At 37.5% G+C, this 17,190-nt stretch overlaps 1 pseudogene; it reads left to right on the forward strand.

The window, feature by feature from the left end:
• The window catches only part of LOC131825671 (ribose-phosphate pyrophosphokinase 2-like), a 59,707-nt pseudogene extending 48,190 nt beyond the window's left edge, over nt 1–11,517 (forward strand).
• Nucleotides 11,518–17,190: the final 5,673 nt, after the last annotated feature.

Genomic DNA, 17,190 nt, shown 5'->3' on the forward strand with positions numbered 1-17,190 from the left:
ATTTCCAAATGTAAAATCTGTAAGGCACAGATTTCTACAATTCTACAGAATGGAGAACAGATATATGAAAAGCTGTTAAGAGGGGAAGGGCATTCAAATATTCGCAGGCCTCTGCCAGATATTTATTACATATTTATTAATATTCTGTATACTCAGACAGCACAGATGTTTCAGTTCTTAGGATAAAGCAAACATAGAAACAACGATTTTCAGAGTCTGAAGAGACTTTAGAAATTATCCACACCAACCTCCCTATTTTACAGGCTAGAAAAGTACAGTGCTAAGAAGAAAACAGATATGATTAGCTCACACAGTTCACTGCAGATGTGGGACCTGAATGCATGTTTCTTGATTCGTGGACCAGTTGTCCTCTTGCAGTTTTAGTTTCCATGTCTTCAGAGAAACTGCAAATTGATTAAGAAATTTGTCCCTTTTTAAAAACACAAAGTATGCAAACCGTAAGTACAGTCCAGATGAGAAAGTTTTAATCACTCCTCTTGACCCTCTAAATTGCTCCAATATAACCACACCACCACAAAGCATGTTTTCCATTAGTCTCAGACCATTCTCTAAATGTGATACTATGAAGGTAGGTTAACTGTCTCAAAGACATGATACACTGGAAGATGAACACTGAGTAATGTCCCCTACCTGGAAACCAAGAACTCAATGTTGTAGATGAATCAAGAGAATAAGAGTTTCTTCACCATTATTCCCTCATACATTTCTCTTCGGTTCCTCTTTGCTGGGTGTTTGTTTGTTTGTTTGTTTATATTTTTTTAAAGATTTTTTATTTATTTGACAGACAGATCACAAATGGGCAGAGAGGCAGGCAGAGACAGAGAGAGGGGGAAGCAGTCTCCCCGCTGAGCAGAAAGCCCGATGCTGGGCTGGATCCCAGGACCCTGGGATCATGACCCAAGCTGAAGGCAGAGGCTTTAGCCCTCTGAGTCACCCAGGTGCCCCCTCTTTGCTGTTTTTAAACTCCTTTCCATTTCCCCTTGCCTTATTTCCATCTCTATGTTCAAAAAAGTCCAAATATATAGCACAGAGAGTAGGACCAAATCAGAGTGAATATTCTATTCCCTTTGCTCCCCTCAGAATCTCCCTATTCTCCCCACCCAAAGTATATGAACAAGTTTTTCACTCACTGCCTGCTTTTCATTAATTTAATCATTTAAGGTCTTAGAACGTTGTATATAAATACAGTCCTCTCAGGATTTTTCGTAAAACAAAATCTAGGAATGGAGGTAAAAAGCATTGACATTCTGATCATCTATTGTAACAGTAATATTTTGTTGTTTTTTTTTTAATTTTAAACAAGCTGCAGTTTGGAAAAGCAATGTGTTTTGTTTATCATGTCAAGTTCTTATGAAAGTATTTGAGTTGGATTTCATCCAAAATCTATAATTCACCATGTAATGCATAATTTTGCTGTCATATGGCTGCAAATTTTGACACTTATTTTGCCAGAAAACACAGGTATGAATATGAAAAAGGCCCCCTCAGAGATTTATTGCTTAATATCCCACTAGTTCCCCAGTCTTTCACTGTCAAAGCTCAGCCATCCATTATTTACCAAGCAGATTTTTTTTTTGCCCTTTGTTTCTGCTCAGATTCATTTAAAAATCACCCTTTGAAAGATCCATAGGCTATTTTTAATTGTTGTTAACTGTTTCAAGTCCTTCAATAATAAATCCCATAAACTGTTCTGGATAGAGATTTTCGTAGCATAAAATAAATACAGATGATTTTATAATCCCCTTAAAATGGTCATAGTTGTAAATATTAACAGGAAAATTTTTATTATTTCAACTGTATTACAATGTCAATAAAAACCATTCCTTCTCTTCCTGCTTATCTGCCTCAAAATTCTTTGTCTCACGTATACAAGAGTCATTATTGAAAGAAAAATGGGTACTTTACCGACCTAAGAACTATTAAAATTTAAATAAATCCAAATTTCAGCATTTTCTGGGTTAAATTAGTACACTACTTCAGTATCTGCAATTCAAATAAGTCCTCTGAGAAATTGGCCTCCACAACCAGTGACGTGCTGCTGAACTGAACAGATCTCCAAAATATCCTAACAGATTTCTTTCTTTCATTGTAGAATTGTTTCCATCTGGTGCTTAGATATTAAACCTGGAATATGTAAAGGCTCTCCCCTCTCACCCTGTTTGACTTCCAAATTCTGGCAAATAATTTGCATTGTCAATGAACTGAGGATTAAAATTTTGAACTTACTGTGTAGTTGTAAGATGTACAATTTAAAGTAATAGATCTTTGAAGCAGTGGATTTTTTTTTCTTTTCATTTTGAGAAATGGAGATTGGAAGTGTTTGTTGTTTGTATTTCTGACTCAAACCAACTTTGCTTGAAAAAAAAAAAAGAATAAAACTTTTCTTGATTTTCTTCCCAAGTCCAGAACGTTGAATTATGAATTTATGAACAGCACTACAGGCCAGTCTTTGTAGGTATATATTCATAACAGAATAGAAGCATCTAAAAACTTCTGTATTTATTTATTTAGATAGCTAGATATTTAGACGTATATATGCAGAAGTTTCTAAGATCCTGGGTCCATGGACACTAATTTCTTCAAGAGAATTTTAAGGATCCTCTCAGTAATAAAAAAATGTCTGACTTTTAAGACTGGCAACATTTTTTCATAGCATCTTAACTGGAAAGCACAGAGTTACTTCTAAGAAATCTAATTGCTTCCAGAAATGTTTAAACCACTAGGGGAATGTTTATATGAAATGAGCAACAGTCACAGGAGTGAATAAGCCAGTTCTCTGCACTGCATGTTGCAGGGTAAAAGCCTAGGAGCACACACGGAGAGTTATAAGAGAACCATGTGCCACACAATCATTTTGTTCAATCTTTCTTCTTGTCATTAGTCTTGCAACTTCTACCTGTCCCTCTTCGACTAACAGTGGATCTCACAAGTCTCCCAGAGCACAGTTATCCAGCTCTCTCGTCCAAATCCTCACCCTTCATGCCCGTCCTCCCTTCACTGTTCTTTTCTTTTGGATGCCTCATCATACTGTCTTCACATTGTCTCTCACTTAACTGCTTCCTTTTTAAAAGATTTTATTTATTTGATAGAGAGCGAGAGAGAGAGAGAGAGAGAGCACAAGCCAGGGGGAAAGGCAGCGAGAAAAGCAGACTCCACTGAGCAGGGGGCCTAATGCAGCACCTGATCCCAGGACTCTAGGATCATGACCTGAGCCAAAGGTAGCTTCTTAACAGACTGAGCCACCCAGGTGCCCTGCTAACTGCTTCCTTTAATCTCTTTCTCCTAAATTGTATCTGCCTTGATCTCCTGGAACGTTTTCTGATGCATTTCTCCATTTCACATCCATTTCATGGCTAGTTAAAAAAAATAATTGAGTTCCTGCACAGCACATGAAACTACTTACCATTTTCTGTTCAGTATGCTGCTCACATTTAACTTTAAAAAATTTTTTTTGAAGAGACATTCAGGAAAGGAACTGATACAACTGTGGGAAGGACAGTTAGTGTTTTGCTGATAAGTATATAACCACTTGCCTGATTCTAACAAACATTTGTGGGAATCTTTCAAAAGCAATTTGCTTCAGCTGGATCTCCGTTGGATCCAGTGTCTTGACCCAAAAATCTCTAAACAAAAAGATTCATTAAAATGAGCGAGGATTTTCCATAAAACTTCAAGATGTCATGCAATGAATTTCTATAGTTGCCTGCCATGCAAACTATTGTAGCATAAATTTAGAGCTAATAGAACTAATCTTCTAGGACATTCTAAAAATATTGTATATGCCTTAAAACAAAATCTGAGCAATACCAAAAATACTCAATGCAGTTGGCAACATCTGAGCATTACAGAAAATCACAATGTGTTCTTCCGGCTACGCACAACAACAAAAAATATCGGTCCTAATAAGGAATTGATTTAATGGCTTTGTGTCTCCACCTATTTAGAAAGAAGGAGGAAGGAATTTAATTTTATTTGATGAAAAACTGCATTTTCTTTTGCCTCCCTTTTCCCTGCCTCTGCATCTGCCCTCCACTTCACCCTCCACCCCTTTAAGATTTCTCCTTCGTATTACAGTGGCACAGATTCAGAGGAGGGGTGGGATCTGATACTTCGGGTGGTCTTATTAAAGCCTTCGTCTTTGGCTAACCTCTCCTTAGACTGGAAAGTAGCCAAGAATTTCCAATATTAGGAAGAGTCACTTCGAAAAAACTCTGTATGTACATCAAAGTGCATGTCAATATACTAGCTCTCATTTAAGAAGCTAAACAGAATGGGGCCTCGTCAGCCAAAGCAACAGCTATTTCTCCCAAACTTAAAACACATCCTTGCGTAAGTTATGGTTCTTATTTGGTTTTTGTGTTCATTTATTTCAGTTTATTGTTTGACATCTCCCACCAGTTGAGCCAGGAAACTCATGGCCGTGCTTCAAAAAACAACTCCACCCCACATTTATTTTTTTTTTTTTTATTTTTTATAAACATATATTTTTTATATACATATATTTTTATCCCCAGGTCTGTGAATCAGTACCAAGGAGAGCAGCAGAATTCCAGAGGAGGAGAAAGCCAAGCACGGAACTCATGGCTTTTTTCCACCCCACATTTATTTTTTAATTTGTTCTGATTATTTACTCTTTTACAGTCACAAAGCTTCATGGAATAAGTGCCCAAAGAAGATAGTATTTGCTTTTTATTTTTGAGTACAGTATTAGAAACTGTATGTAAAATCTCCCCTGCAGCTCCTCCTTTTGATTAGAAAATTATATTAGATTCTTATTTGTTTTGAAAAGTCCGTTGTATATTTTAATTAAAGGAAGAAATAAAAAGTCTTTTTCCCTACAGCAGGCTTACAAAGAACGGAGAAGTTATTTCTCTCAGTAATGACTTAACAAATGAGGTTTTAGTCTGCTAAATTAAGGTAAAGATTAGAAGGAAAAAAATTACCTGTACAGTGAGCATATATTATTATGGACTTTGAAAGTGCCTATCTTTTTGGTACTTGGAAACACACAGTAAAACTATCCATATAGGTTAAAAAACAACAACAACAACAACATTATTTCAACAAAAATAGCCAAACTGTTGCCAGACAACAATGTGACAAATTCATCTTGGCTCACTGGTGCATGTCTTGACTTTCCAAATGAAACTTTGCATCAAAGGAAAAGTTTGAGCACCTTCCTATAAGATCAATTAAAACTCAACTACAATTGGTACATTTTTTTTTAAGATTTTAATTATTTTTTTACACACAGAGAGAGAGAGAGAGAGAGAACACAAGCAGGGGAGTGGGAGAGAGAGAAGCAGGCTCCCCTTCAAGCAGGGAGCCTTATGTAGGGCTAGATTCCAGGACCCTGGGATCATGACCTGAGCCGAAGGCAGATGCTTAATGACTGAGCCACCCAGGCACCCAACTAATAGAACTTTTAAGAGTTACAAATTCCCACCATTCTAATCTCTCCAACTCTTAAGAGCAATCTTATTTTGTTTGATTGCAGCTGAATCAGAAGAAAGGAGATATTTAATAAAATGTAGAGTTTGTAATACAACACTGGTTTCCTTTATTAAGGAATTTCTCTAAAAAGAATGTCAAAACTTTGTAAACTTGATCAGACTGGTACTGGAAAATGTAAACAACCCTACAAAATAATGATGAGAACATTTTATCCAGGTTAGCACAAACAGATAAGCCTTGCTTTTAAGAGAAAAATTCCATGGAAACTGATGTACTAAAGAAGGGAGTATTGCAAACTCACACTAGAAAGGTCATTGGCAGAGATCAACTTCCTAGTATTCAGTGTATCTACCCTGGAATGAAATAGGGCTAAGCTGATTGAGCAGGGATTTGAGTCTACAAAGGAGTAAGTCCAGGTATTACAGATTAATGTTTAAAGAACTACATTATTTATTTTCAACATTTTTCTTTTATTTTTTGAGTTCTCAAATAACTTATAGAAGAAATCCATAACCCAAACTATCTTCAAAATGATAATGCACAAGAAATCCCCCAAATAATCAATCCTCTTTGAATGTGCCTTCGTTCCATAAGAATGTGAGAATTAGATTTCTCCAGAAAGTGAGAAACCTATTTTCAATGATGATGACTTTTCTTTGTTTTCTTTTTTTAAAGTACTGTATTTATTTATTTGACCTAGAGCATGAGCAGGGCGGGAGGAGTAAGAGGAGAGAAAAAAGCAGGCTCCCCACTGGGCAGAGAGCCTGTTGCAGGACTTAATCCCAGGACCTCAGGATAATAACCTAAGCCAAAGGCAGATGCTTAACAGACTGAGCCACCCAGGCACCCCAACTTTTCTTTATTTCCAATTGAGAAAGGAACAAAGAGCTAACTTTGAATTTTAAGTTTTACAAGTGTACATTTGAAGATACCGCTTTATCCTGAAAATATTTAGAAGAATGCTAATAGTTAACAGTGACTAACACTGACTCTGTTTCAATATGGTAGATAGAGCACATGTATCTAATTACAATATTTTCTGAAGCCCTACTAAAACTACAGTAAATATTTTTAATATTTTTTTAAAAACACTTTATTGAGCAATGACTGACATACAAAAAGCTGCACATATTTAGTGAATACTACTTTATGATTTTGAAAACAAGCATAAATAACCTTGAAGACATCACCTTAGTTAATCTCATAAGCATATCACCTCCAAAAGTTTCTCCCCACCCTACTTATTTGTGTGTGTATATGTGTGATAAGAAGACTTAATATCAGGAACATGCAAATCAAAACCATAATGAGGTATCACCTCATACCCAGTAGTATGACTTCTATCAAAATAATAAAAGATAACAAGTGTTGGTAAGGATGTGGTGAAAGGGAACTCTTGTACACTACTGATGGTTATAAAAATTGGTATAGCCTTTATGGAAAACAGTATGAATGTTTCCTCAGAAAAATAAAAAAATGAACTACTATATGATCCATCACTCCTATTTCTTTGAGTGTAATCAAAGGAAATAAAATCATTATCTCAAGATATCTACACTACCGTGTTCCTTAAAGCATTACTCACAGTAGACCTATGGAAGCAACCTATGTAGCCATCAATGGATGACTGGCTAAAGAAAATGTGATATGTTTACACAGTGTAATAGTCTGCCTTAAAAATAGAAGAAAATCCTGACATTTGTGACAAATGGATAAAACTTAAGGATATTATGCTAAGTGAAATAATCCAGAGAGAGAAAGACAAATAGTGCATGATCTCACTTATATGTGAAATCAAAAATAATCAAACTCATAGAAGCAGAGAGTAAAATGGTAGTTATCAAGGGTTAGGGATGTGGGGGAGATGGAGAGATGTTGGTCGAAGTGTACAAACTCTTAGCTATAAGACAAATAAGTTCTGGAAATCCAATGTACAGCGTGGAGACTATAGTTATATGATAATGTATATTTGAAATTTGTTAAGATTTCTTATCTAAAAAAGGGAAGTAACTGTGTGAGGTGATGGATATGTTAATTAGTTTGATTATAGTAATCACTTTACAGTATATACCTATATCAAATTACATTGTATATCTTAAATATTATAGCATAAGTTAATAATATCTTTATAAAACTGGAAAAATATATATCACACATTCAAAAAATAGGAAAATATGACTCAAAATGAGAAAACAAATCAATCAATATAAATTAAACCAGAGCTGCTACAGGTGTTAGAATTAGCAGACAAGTACATTAGAAATGTTACTATAGATATATTCCAAGATTTTTTTTTTAGCCCAAATCAAACTTCAAAAATAAAAACTACATTGTCCAAGGTGAAAAAATCTCTGAATCAGATTAATGGTAATTAGACACTGAAGGAGAAAAAGAGTAGAGAAAATAACAGAAACTATCCAAAATAAAACATAGATAGAAAAACAAAATAACCTCCCTCCCTCCAAAAAAAAAATACATATATATAGCATCACTGTAAACTGTGAAACAAAATATATGTACTTAGAGTCTTGTATGGAGAAAAGAACCAGGAGGGAAAGCAAAAAATATTTGAAGACATAACCTCTAAAATGTTCCAAATATGATGAGAACTATAAATCTCCAGTCCAAAGAACTCAGTGAACAGGAAACAAAGAGGGACGTCCTTGTGGCTCAGTAGGTTAAGTGGTCTGCCTCAGCTCAGGTCAGCGTCTCAGGATCCTGAGATGGAGCCCAAGTAGGGCCCAGGGCTGAGCAGGGAATCTGTTTCTCCCTCTCCTGTTGCCCCTCCCCCCAGCACACTTGTACACACGCTCTCTCTCAGATAAATAAATAAAATTTTTAAAAGAAAGAAAGAAAGAGAGGGTGCCTGGGTGGCTCAGTTGGTTAAGCAACTGCCTTCAGCTCAGGTCATGGTCCCAGAGTCCTGGGACGGAGTCCCACATCGGGCTCCCAGCTCCATGGGGAGTCTGCTTCTCCCTCTGACCTCCCCTCTCATGCTCTCTCTCTCTCTCACTCTGTCTCTCTCTCTCTCTCAAAATAAATAAATAAAAATCTTTAAAAAAGAAAAAGAAAGAAAGAAAGAAACAAAGAAAAAAAAGAAACAAAGAAAACCACACCAAGGTATATCATAATAAAATTGTTTAAAATCAGTGATAAAGACAAAGACTTAAAAGCAGCCCCCTAAAATTAAACATGTAATATTCAGACAAAAAGATCTGAAAATGACAGCAGATTTCTAGGTGGATGCAATGCAAGAAGCAACACAATGGGGCAAATATATTTAAAGTACTAAGAGGGGAAAAAAAGATGTCAAAGGAAAAAAAATACCATAGAGGCTCCTGGGTGGCTCAATCTGTTAAGCATCTGCATCAGCTCAGGTCATGATCCCAGGGTCCTGAGATTGAGTCCCCTGCTCAGCAGGGAGTCTGCTTCTCCCTCTGCCTCTCCCCACCCTTGCTTGTGTCTCTTTCTCCTTTCAAATAATTAATTTTTTAAACTGTAGAATTTTATGCCTAAAGAAAAAAATCTTTGAAAAATGAAGTCAACATATTTTCTCAGACCTATAAAAGCAACAAGAATTTATCATCAACATACAAAAATAAAAAGTTTACATTGAAAAACTCTTTAATATTTAAAAACTTCAACACTTCTAAATAATTCATGGCTCTAAAAAAAGGGTAGAAAGAAAACTAGAATGTATTTTGAACAGAATAAAAATACAAACACAATTATTATGGGTTACATTGTACTCCCCCCTCCAAAATTATGTTCAAGTTCTAAACCCTGAGAATCTCAGAATGTACATGAACTTACTTGAAAAGAAAGTCATTACAGGTATAATTAGTTAATTCAAGATGTGGTAATACTGGATAAAGTGAGCCCTAATCTAATCTAACATGACTGGTACTCTTACAAGAAGGGAAGAGACACACACAGTAAGAACATGAGATGATGACAGACGTAGAGATCAGTAAAATGCATACAAGCCAAGGTATACCAAGGATGACTGCTATAATGAAAAGCCAGGAAGGGTCAAGGAAGATCATACCAAGAGTCCCAGAGGAAGCATGGCCCTGCTGACACCTTGATTCAGGGCTTCTGGCCTCCAAAACTGAGAGAGAATGAAATTTCTATTGTTTAAAGTCATCCAGTTTATAACACTTTGGAATGACATTAATTTTTTTAAGCTGTAGATCAAGGTAACATATCAAAATGAATGCCACTGAAAAAACTACTTAGGTAGAAATTTAAAGCACTTAATATGTACACTGGAAAATAAGAATCAACTCAAGTCAATGACATCAGCTTTCAAAGTAGAAAGAAGAAATAAAATATCAAAGCATAAATTATCTAGAAATCAGAAAATTTTAAAAAAACAATAAAACCAAAAAGTGGTTCTTTAATAACATCAATAAAATTGACATACATTGTAGTCAGACTACTAGGAAAGAAATAAAATAAAAGAGAGGTGACACTAATTACCAAACTCAGTAATGAGAACAGTAACAGAACTAGAGATTCTAGGGGCGCCTGGGTGGCTCAGTGGCTCAGCCGCTGCCTTTGGCTCAGGTCATGATCTCAGGGTCCTGGGATCGAGTCCCGCATCGGGCTCTCTGCTCAGCAGGGAGCCTGCTTCCTTCTCTCTCTCTCTGCCTGCCTCTCAGTGTACTTGTAATTTCTCTCTGTCAAATAAATAAATAAAATCTTAAAAAAAAAAAAAAAGAACTAGAGATTCTATCAATATTAAAAGATATGAAGGGAACATTGTGAACACATTTAAGACAATAAATTCAACAACTTAGATGAAATGGGCAAATTCCTTGAAAGATACAACTACTAACACCTACACAAAAAATAAAAATTTTATCTATGAAAAATATTTAATTGTAGTTAACTTTTCCCCATACACAAAAAATCCAGATACAAATAGCTTGACAGACCATTTCTCTCAAAATTAAAGAAATAAATAATACCAATTCTGCAAAAATGCTTCCAAAAAATTAAAGTTAACTAAATAATTCACAAATGATTCTCTAATGCCAGAAGCACCGTGACATCAAACCCAGACAGGGTTTCCCACTCACATGGCAGCCTTTGGTGCCACCTCTGCCATGCCTGATATTGTGCTCTTCAGCAGGCAGCTTGCACCAGCAGCTGTCTCAGCACGTGGCTGACTGTCTGGGCCTGGAGCTGGGCTAAGTCGTCACCAAGAAGTTCGGCAACCAGGAGACCAACGGTGAAATCAGTAGAAGCGGGAAGGGCAAAGATGTCTAGAACACCCAGAATGGCTGTGGAGAAATCGACATGATGGAACTCCTCGTCCCGATCAACGCCTGCAAGACTGCATCATCATCCAGGGTGACTGCTGTGATTCCGTGTTCCATACTCTTGACAAGATAAAAAGGGTAAGAGTCACCCTCTGATTTCTGTGAAATTCGTGGCCACTATGCTTTGCTGGGGCAGATCACATTATCACCATGGACCTGCATGCCTCTCAGATCCAGGGATTCTTTGAGATTCCAGTGGATTATCTGCCCACGGAGCCTGCAGTCCTGCAGTGGATTCAGGAGAACATTGCGGAGAAGAGATACTGTATTATTGTCAGGGGAGCTAAAAGGGTCACATCAATTGCAGTGAATGTGGGTGAATGTGGAATTTGCCTTGATTCACAAAGAGAGTTAGAAGGCAAATGAAGTGGACCAGATGGTTCTGGTGGGCCACATGAAGGACCGCATAGCTGCCCTTGTGGAGGACATGGCTGACACGTGTAGCACCATCTGCCATGCTGCTGACAAGCGACTCTCGGTAGCCACCAAAGTTTATGCTATTCTTACCCATGGGATCTTCTCTAGGCCAGCTATTCCCAGCATATATAATGCTGCTTTTGAGGCTATTGTCACAAACACCATTCCACAAGGGGCCGAAATGAGACACTGTTCCAAGATTCAGGTTACTGATACCTCTATGATCATGGCAGAGGCAATCCCAAGGACACACAACGGTGAATCTGTGTTCTACCTATTTGGCTACACCCTCCTATAGATCCCATATGTGAAATGTGGAGCAAGCCTTCTCTGGCTTCTGAATTGCATGGGTTTGTCTGACTTTTTAGTTTAGGACTGAGCTACTGGAGGATAAGGCAATTGGAGGATAAGGCATCTGATTTTTGTATACTCCAGGATTTTGTATACTCCAGGATCCATTTTTACCCCCTTCTCAAGCTCAAGATCATTTATTTCCAGTTTGCTGAGAGGGTAATGGTTATTTGATCTTTCATTAGTGAGAATGATTCATCATTCTGACTTGTTCTGATAGGTAACCTTTTTCTTTGGTTTTGAAACCACAACTTGCAAGTATATAATTCCACTGCAGAAGTTCATAGTTTAGATATTTTGAGGGTGCCAAGGTGATTTCAGATTAAAGCCTTCTATGTAAATAATGATAATGTCAATGGACATTTGGGTAAAACTCTTTAGCCTTTACTTCTGAGAGAACTTTAGAAAATTAATAATACCCTGAATTTTGAATTTTTTTTTTTTTTAGGAAGCAGGTTTCAAATAAATGATTGTGTTATTGGGCTTAATTTGACCAAATTTTATGTAGCTTAAGATAGCCACTGTCACGTTTACTTTCTGATAAAATTAGGCACTTCAGAGGCAAGGTGGTTCAGTATTTTTTTTCATTGCCACTTCTGAAAAATATGTTATAACTATTACTTACCTGAACTGACTTGCTCTAACATTCCAAAATTATGTTCAGCAATGTATCTGACTGATTTCTGCAGTTTGGAGACAAACTGCAGGCCCACTGGTTGCCCTCACACTGTGCTCTGCAATCCCAGGCAAAAGCTTTTTGAGCAGCTCCTCCTGTCCTGCCATCTTGTTTTACTGCCTATTTTTAGCTCTAGCTTTTACTTTGCCTTTTTTCCAATAATTTCATGTTGTGAATTTCCACCCAAAGACTTTCACAAGTCCTCTCAAGTTTACTAGTCTGATCATCATTTTGTTTCTGACATGATAAAAAGGTAAGTTTTTGTGAGTACCCCTAATTTCACACTTAAACACTATTTCCTTATTTTTTATTTAGTATTCTTTTGCATTTTGTAATCAGAAGTAGCAAGTCTCCTAGGCAACTGATTATTTTAACATTTTAAAACTGTTAGATGAAAAATATGGGTAAGAAAGGCCTATGAAAAGAGTACAATTTAGTAAGCACTAATTTTTCCTCCATTAAGGTAATGTTCAAATGATGGCCAAGAGTAATCATGGAGGCGAAGACTACTTTATTAACAAGAGGGCCCTTGACAACTTCCTCCTCAGTGAGGTGCCTACTGCCTGTAGCAGAAGGCAAGCGCTGACTCCCTGTGAGTTCTGTCATATCCACATTGGCTCTGAATTCTTCAGCCCCCAAAGAAAAATATTTGCCTGCACAGACAAAGCCTTGGAATATTAATAATCTCTAGCTTCTGCTGAATCGTGAAACTTGAACAGAGGAAAATCTCTAACCTAAATTCAATGGGCAGAAAAATCACATCTTCAAGCCACTAACAAACTTGAACAGCCATCTTTAAGGTTTCAAACTTCACTATAGCAGAGATTGAAGTTAAGAAGTACCACTTTGGTCACTGTAAAAATGAGCACTTTGCTGTACTTTATAATTACTTTTGGGAAAAAAAATATGGTATTATAGCCTGGTAGAGTCAGCTATGCAAATATAGATTAACTACATCTAGCAAGAGTTGACATGAGTATGCAAAGAGTTTATTTAGATTATGTAATTTTTAGTTTTGATGAATGAGTGTTATCTACTTCTTGGGATTTCTATGCATAGGTAACTGAAAGTGTAGTTATAAACGTGCATAGGTAGATAGCCTTCGCACACATGTTCATATGACTGAAAAAAATTATTTAGAGGTAAATATTTCATGTTAAGATTGAACCTAAGATACAGAGCTAGTTTTAAAATAATCTTCAGAGAGGGGCACCTGGTGGCTCAGCCGTTAAGCGTCTGCCGTTGACTCACTCGGGTCATAATCCCTGCTCAATAGCAAGTCTGCTTCTCCCTCTGCCACTCCCCCTGCTTGTGTTCCCTCTCTCATTGTGTCTCTCTCTGTCAAATAAATAAATAATATCTTTAAAAATAATTTTTAAAAAATTTTCCGATAAAAAAAATGAAAAATGTACATCATCATTGTCTGTTTCTATCACTTAACCTCACTTTTTACCTTCAAGTATTTCTGATATATTAACTAATTAGACTAGACTTAGCCTCACAGAGTGGCAAATGCAGACCTTCACTATTTGATGGTTTCAGTTTTAAAAAAGATGATGAAGGCAGTCTCAGGAGCAGCCCAATCCTAGAACTTGTGTATCCTCTGTGGATTGTGTGGCAATATTTAAGTGAAACACCAAATATATCAGTCCCATCCAACTCTGCTGAATGGAGATGGACTCAAATACCCACAAAAAAGGGGAGCCAGAGAAATACAAATATACCAAAGCTGGTCATCCTCCAATGTAAATATTAATCAATTTACAGATATTGGTATTACAACTTTCCTTTTTAGATGTCAACTAGATTAGGAATATATTATTTGCAGTGTTCGTATTAGTTTAGAGTATAGGGCTTTAAGAATGTCCAACATTAAAAAAAAAAAAAAAAACCATGTTACTTCTTTCTTAAAAAAGAAAATAAAAACAAAGACATTGCAAGAAAATAAAACCACCCGATATCCCCCATTAATATGGATTTTTAAAATTCTAATTAAATTTCTGGAAAAAATATCTTGTATAAAAAGGTTAACACACTATGATTAAGAAAGATTCATCCAAAAAATGAAGGATTAGCTTAACATCTGAAAACCAATCAGTGTAATGCATCATATTAAACTAAAAAAGACCATATGTTCAACTCAGTACATGCAGAAAAAATCATTTGACTAGATCACTTTCTACTACAAATAAAAACTTGCAGAAAACAAATAATAAAAAGAAACTTCCTTAACCTGATAAAGAGAATCTATGAAAAATTTAAGCTAACATCATACTTAATTATGGCAAACTGAATGTTATACCTCCAAATTAGGGAGAAGACAAGGATATCCACTCCCACCTCTTATGTTTAATATTGTACTAAAATTTCTAGTCATGGCAATTAAGGAAGAGAATAAAAGCCATTAGATTAGAAAGGAGGAAGGAAAACTGTCTTTATTCACAGACAATGTAACTGTTTGGAAAATCCTTTGAAATAGAAGATGATGCGGGCACCTGGGTGGCTCAGTAGGTTAAGCCTCTGCCTTCGGCTCAGATCATGGTCTTGGGGTCCTGGGATCGAGCCCCACATCCGGCTCTCTGTGTGGTGGGGAGCCTGCTTACCCGCCCTCTCTCTGCCTGCCTCTCTGCCTGCTTGTGATCTCTGTCAAATAAATAAATTCTTTTTAAAAATAGAAAAAAAAAAAAAAAAGAAATAGAACATGATGATTTAGAAAGACCCTGAGCTCTTCTCATAGACACACTGAAACCTTCCCATGGACACAATGAATCCATAATTACATGTAGAACAATTGTCTCTGAAAAAGACCTGAGAACTAGCCGAGCAGTTGCTTCACATCAAATGAGAAAAGGGCCGTATCAAGGTAGAAATAAGGGCCATATCAAGATAGGAAAGGCTAAGACATGGTCTTGCCAAAAATCTACTCTCCCTGGCATATGAACCCATAATTTGGAGGGATCTCACAAATTGAGCTTCTCCCAGGGGAATGAAGGTTTGTAACATACATAAAGCATGTCAACTCTTATGACCTGTATCTGAGAGACAAGCCCTCAAAATATCTGCCTTTGAAAACCAACAAGGTTTGCATTCACAAGACCTTGGGTTCTGTAGCAAACTGAGAGACTGCTCTTGAAGGACCCATCTAGACCCAGGGCCTAGTGCAAAGACAGTAGTTTGGAAAGTACCCAGGCTATATGTGAAGAAGATTCATTTGCTATTTGTAAAGCATCAGCTGGAAGGGAAGAGACCTGCTGGTCTCCAAGGATGGAGACACTGGTGGGCACCATTTTTGCACTCTCCCTCTACCTTGCCATACCCAGTAGACACATGTCATCCCTGTGCACTCCCCTGCCTCACTAAAAGTGACACAGTGCCAGTGTCTCCTAGTGGGGAACTTCTACATATATCTAGTGCCCTAATATTTTTACATCTTGTACCCCAGTTTTTATAGTGGCATTCCAGGAGAGAACTCTTGAACACTTGGCTCTGGAGGATACACAGACTTGCATTCTTGAGTCCCAAGGGACTGTAACAATCAGAGACAGTTCTTGGCATACTACCACCCTGGGACACTGTATAGATTAATAACTGAAACACCCCATCTTTCTGAGGAGGAGACCTACTTGCCTCCCCAGGAGCACTGGCCTGATGAGCAGACTCCTGGTGTAGCATACTCCTAGAGGCCACAGAGATACTTTCAGAGAATGGAGGCCAATGGATGCAGCCTTTTCATTCTCCCTCTGTCTCACTCAGGCTTGTCAGTATCCCAGGAAGGAGCTTATACTCCTGTCTGGCACTTTGATTTTGCTGCGAGAGAACACCTCTTCGTCAGCTGGCTCTGAAGGCAAGCAGGCTTTATGTTTGTGCATCCCACAAGACTACAGCCAACAGAGTAAGAATCTGAAAAGAGCTATTGCCCTCAGACCACAGCAAGAGGCAATAGGCTAGGAGCTGAGTCTCTCTGTGAAATAATACATATAAGCTTATCAAAACAGCTGCAGCCTAAAAAGTGGGCTTCAAATTAAATACGTATATCTAAGAGTTGATTATAAACCTTTCAAGAGACCCAGAGAGGCAGGTACTTACTTTACGTTCTCCCTCTACCACATTTCCGAGCACCAATATCTCTTCGAAGGGAGCACTTACTTGTGTCTGGTGTCCTAAGTTTTACATCTGACACCTTAGTATTTGAGGTTGCCATACAAGAGATGCTCCTTGGTCACCTGATTCTAGTGGCCAAGAGAGCTTGGTGTCCTTCATCCCATGGGACTATAACAATCAAAGAGATGTTCTCGGCAGGCTACCACCCCCAGAGTGCTGCACAGCCAACAGACTAAAACACACTCCCAGACTTTCTCTGAAAGAGGTCTATTTGCTTGTCCTGGAGCTTCAGCCTGAGAGCTATGCTTCAAGTTTGCCTTGAGGCTAGAGAGGTACTCTCACAGAATGCAGACCAGGGGACATCACCTTTACACTCTCCCTCTGCCTTACTACAGTTCACCTGTACCTCCCAGAAAGGGGCTTATATACTCCTCTGGAGCCCAAAATTTGGAACGGTTGCAAAGGGGACAGTACCTGATCTCCTAATCTCGAAGCCAGCAGGATCTGCAATGGCAGTCTCACAGGATTTGTATATTACGTACTTTTAAAAGCTGCTGCTAAGTAAGGGTCTCACTTCCAATCAACCTGAAACTAGATGCTGGCACATCCTCAACAACTAAGCTATTAAAAATAAGTCAGGCTGCTTAGACAATGACAAAGGTTCAAGAAACAACCAAAAGTTAGGGCAAGGTTCTGTAGGAATAAACTCCCAAAGGACTCGGAAAAATAGTGGTTTCACCTAATACATAGAAGAAAAAAACATAAAAAAAATAGTCAAGTAAAATGAAGAAACAGAGAAATATGCTCTAAACAAAAGAACAATATAAAACCTCAGAAAAAACC

This window comes from Mustela lutreola, chromosome 2, assembly GCF_030435805.1.
Source record: "Mustela lutreola isolate mMusLut2 chromosome 2, mMusLut2.pri, whole genome shotgun sequence".
Taxonomy (NCBI): Eukaryota; Metazoa; Chordata; class Mammalia; order Carnivora; family Mustelidae; genus Mustela; species Mustela lutreola.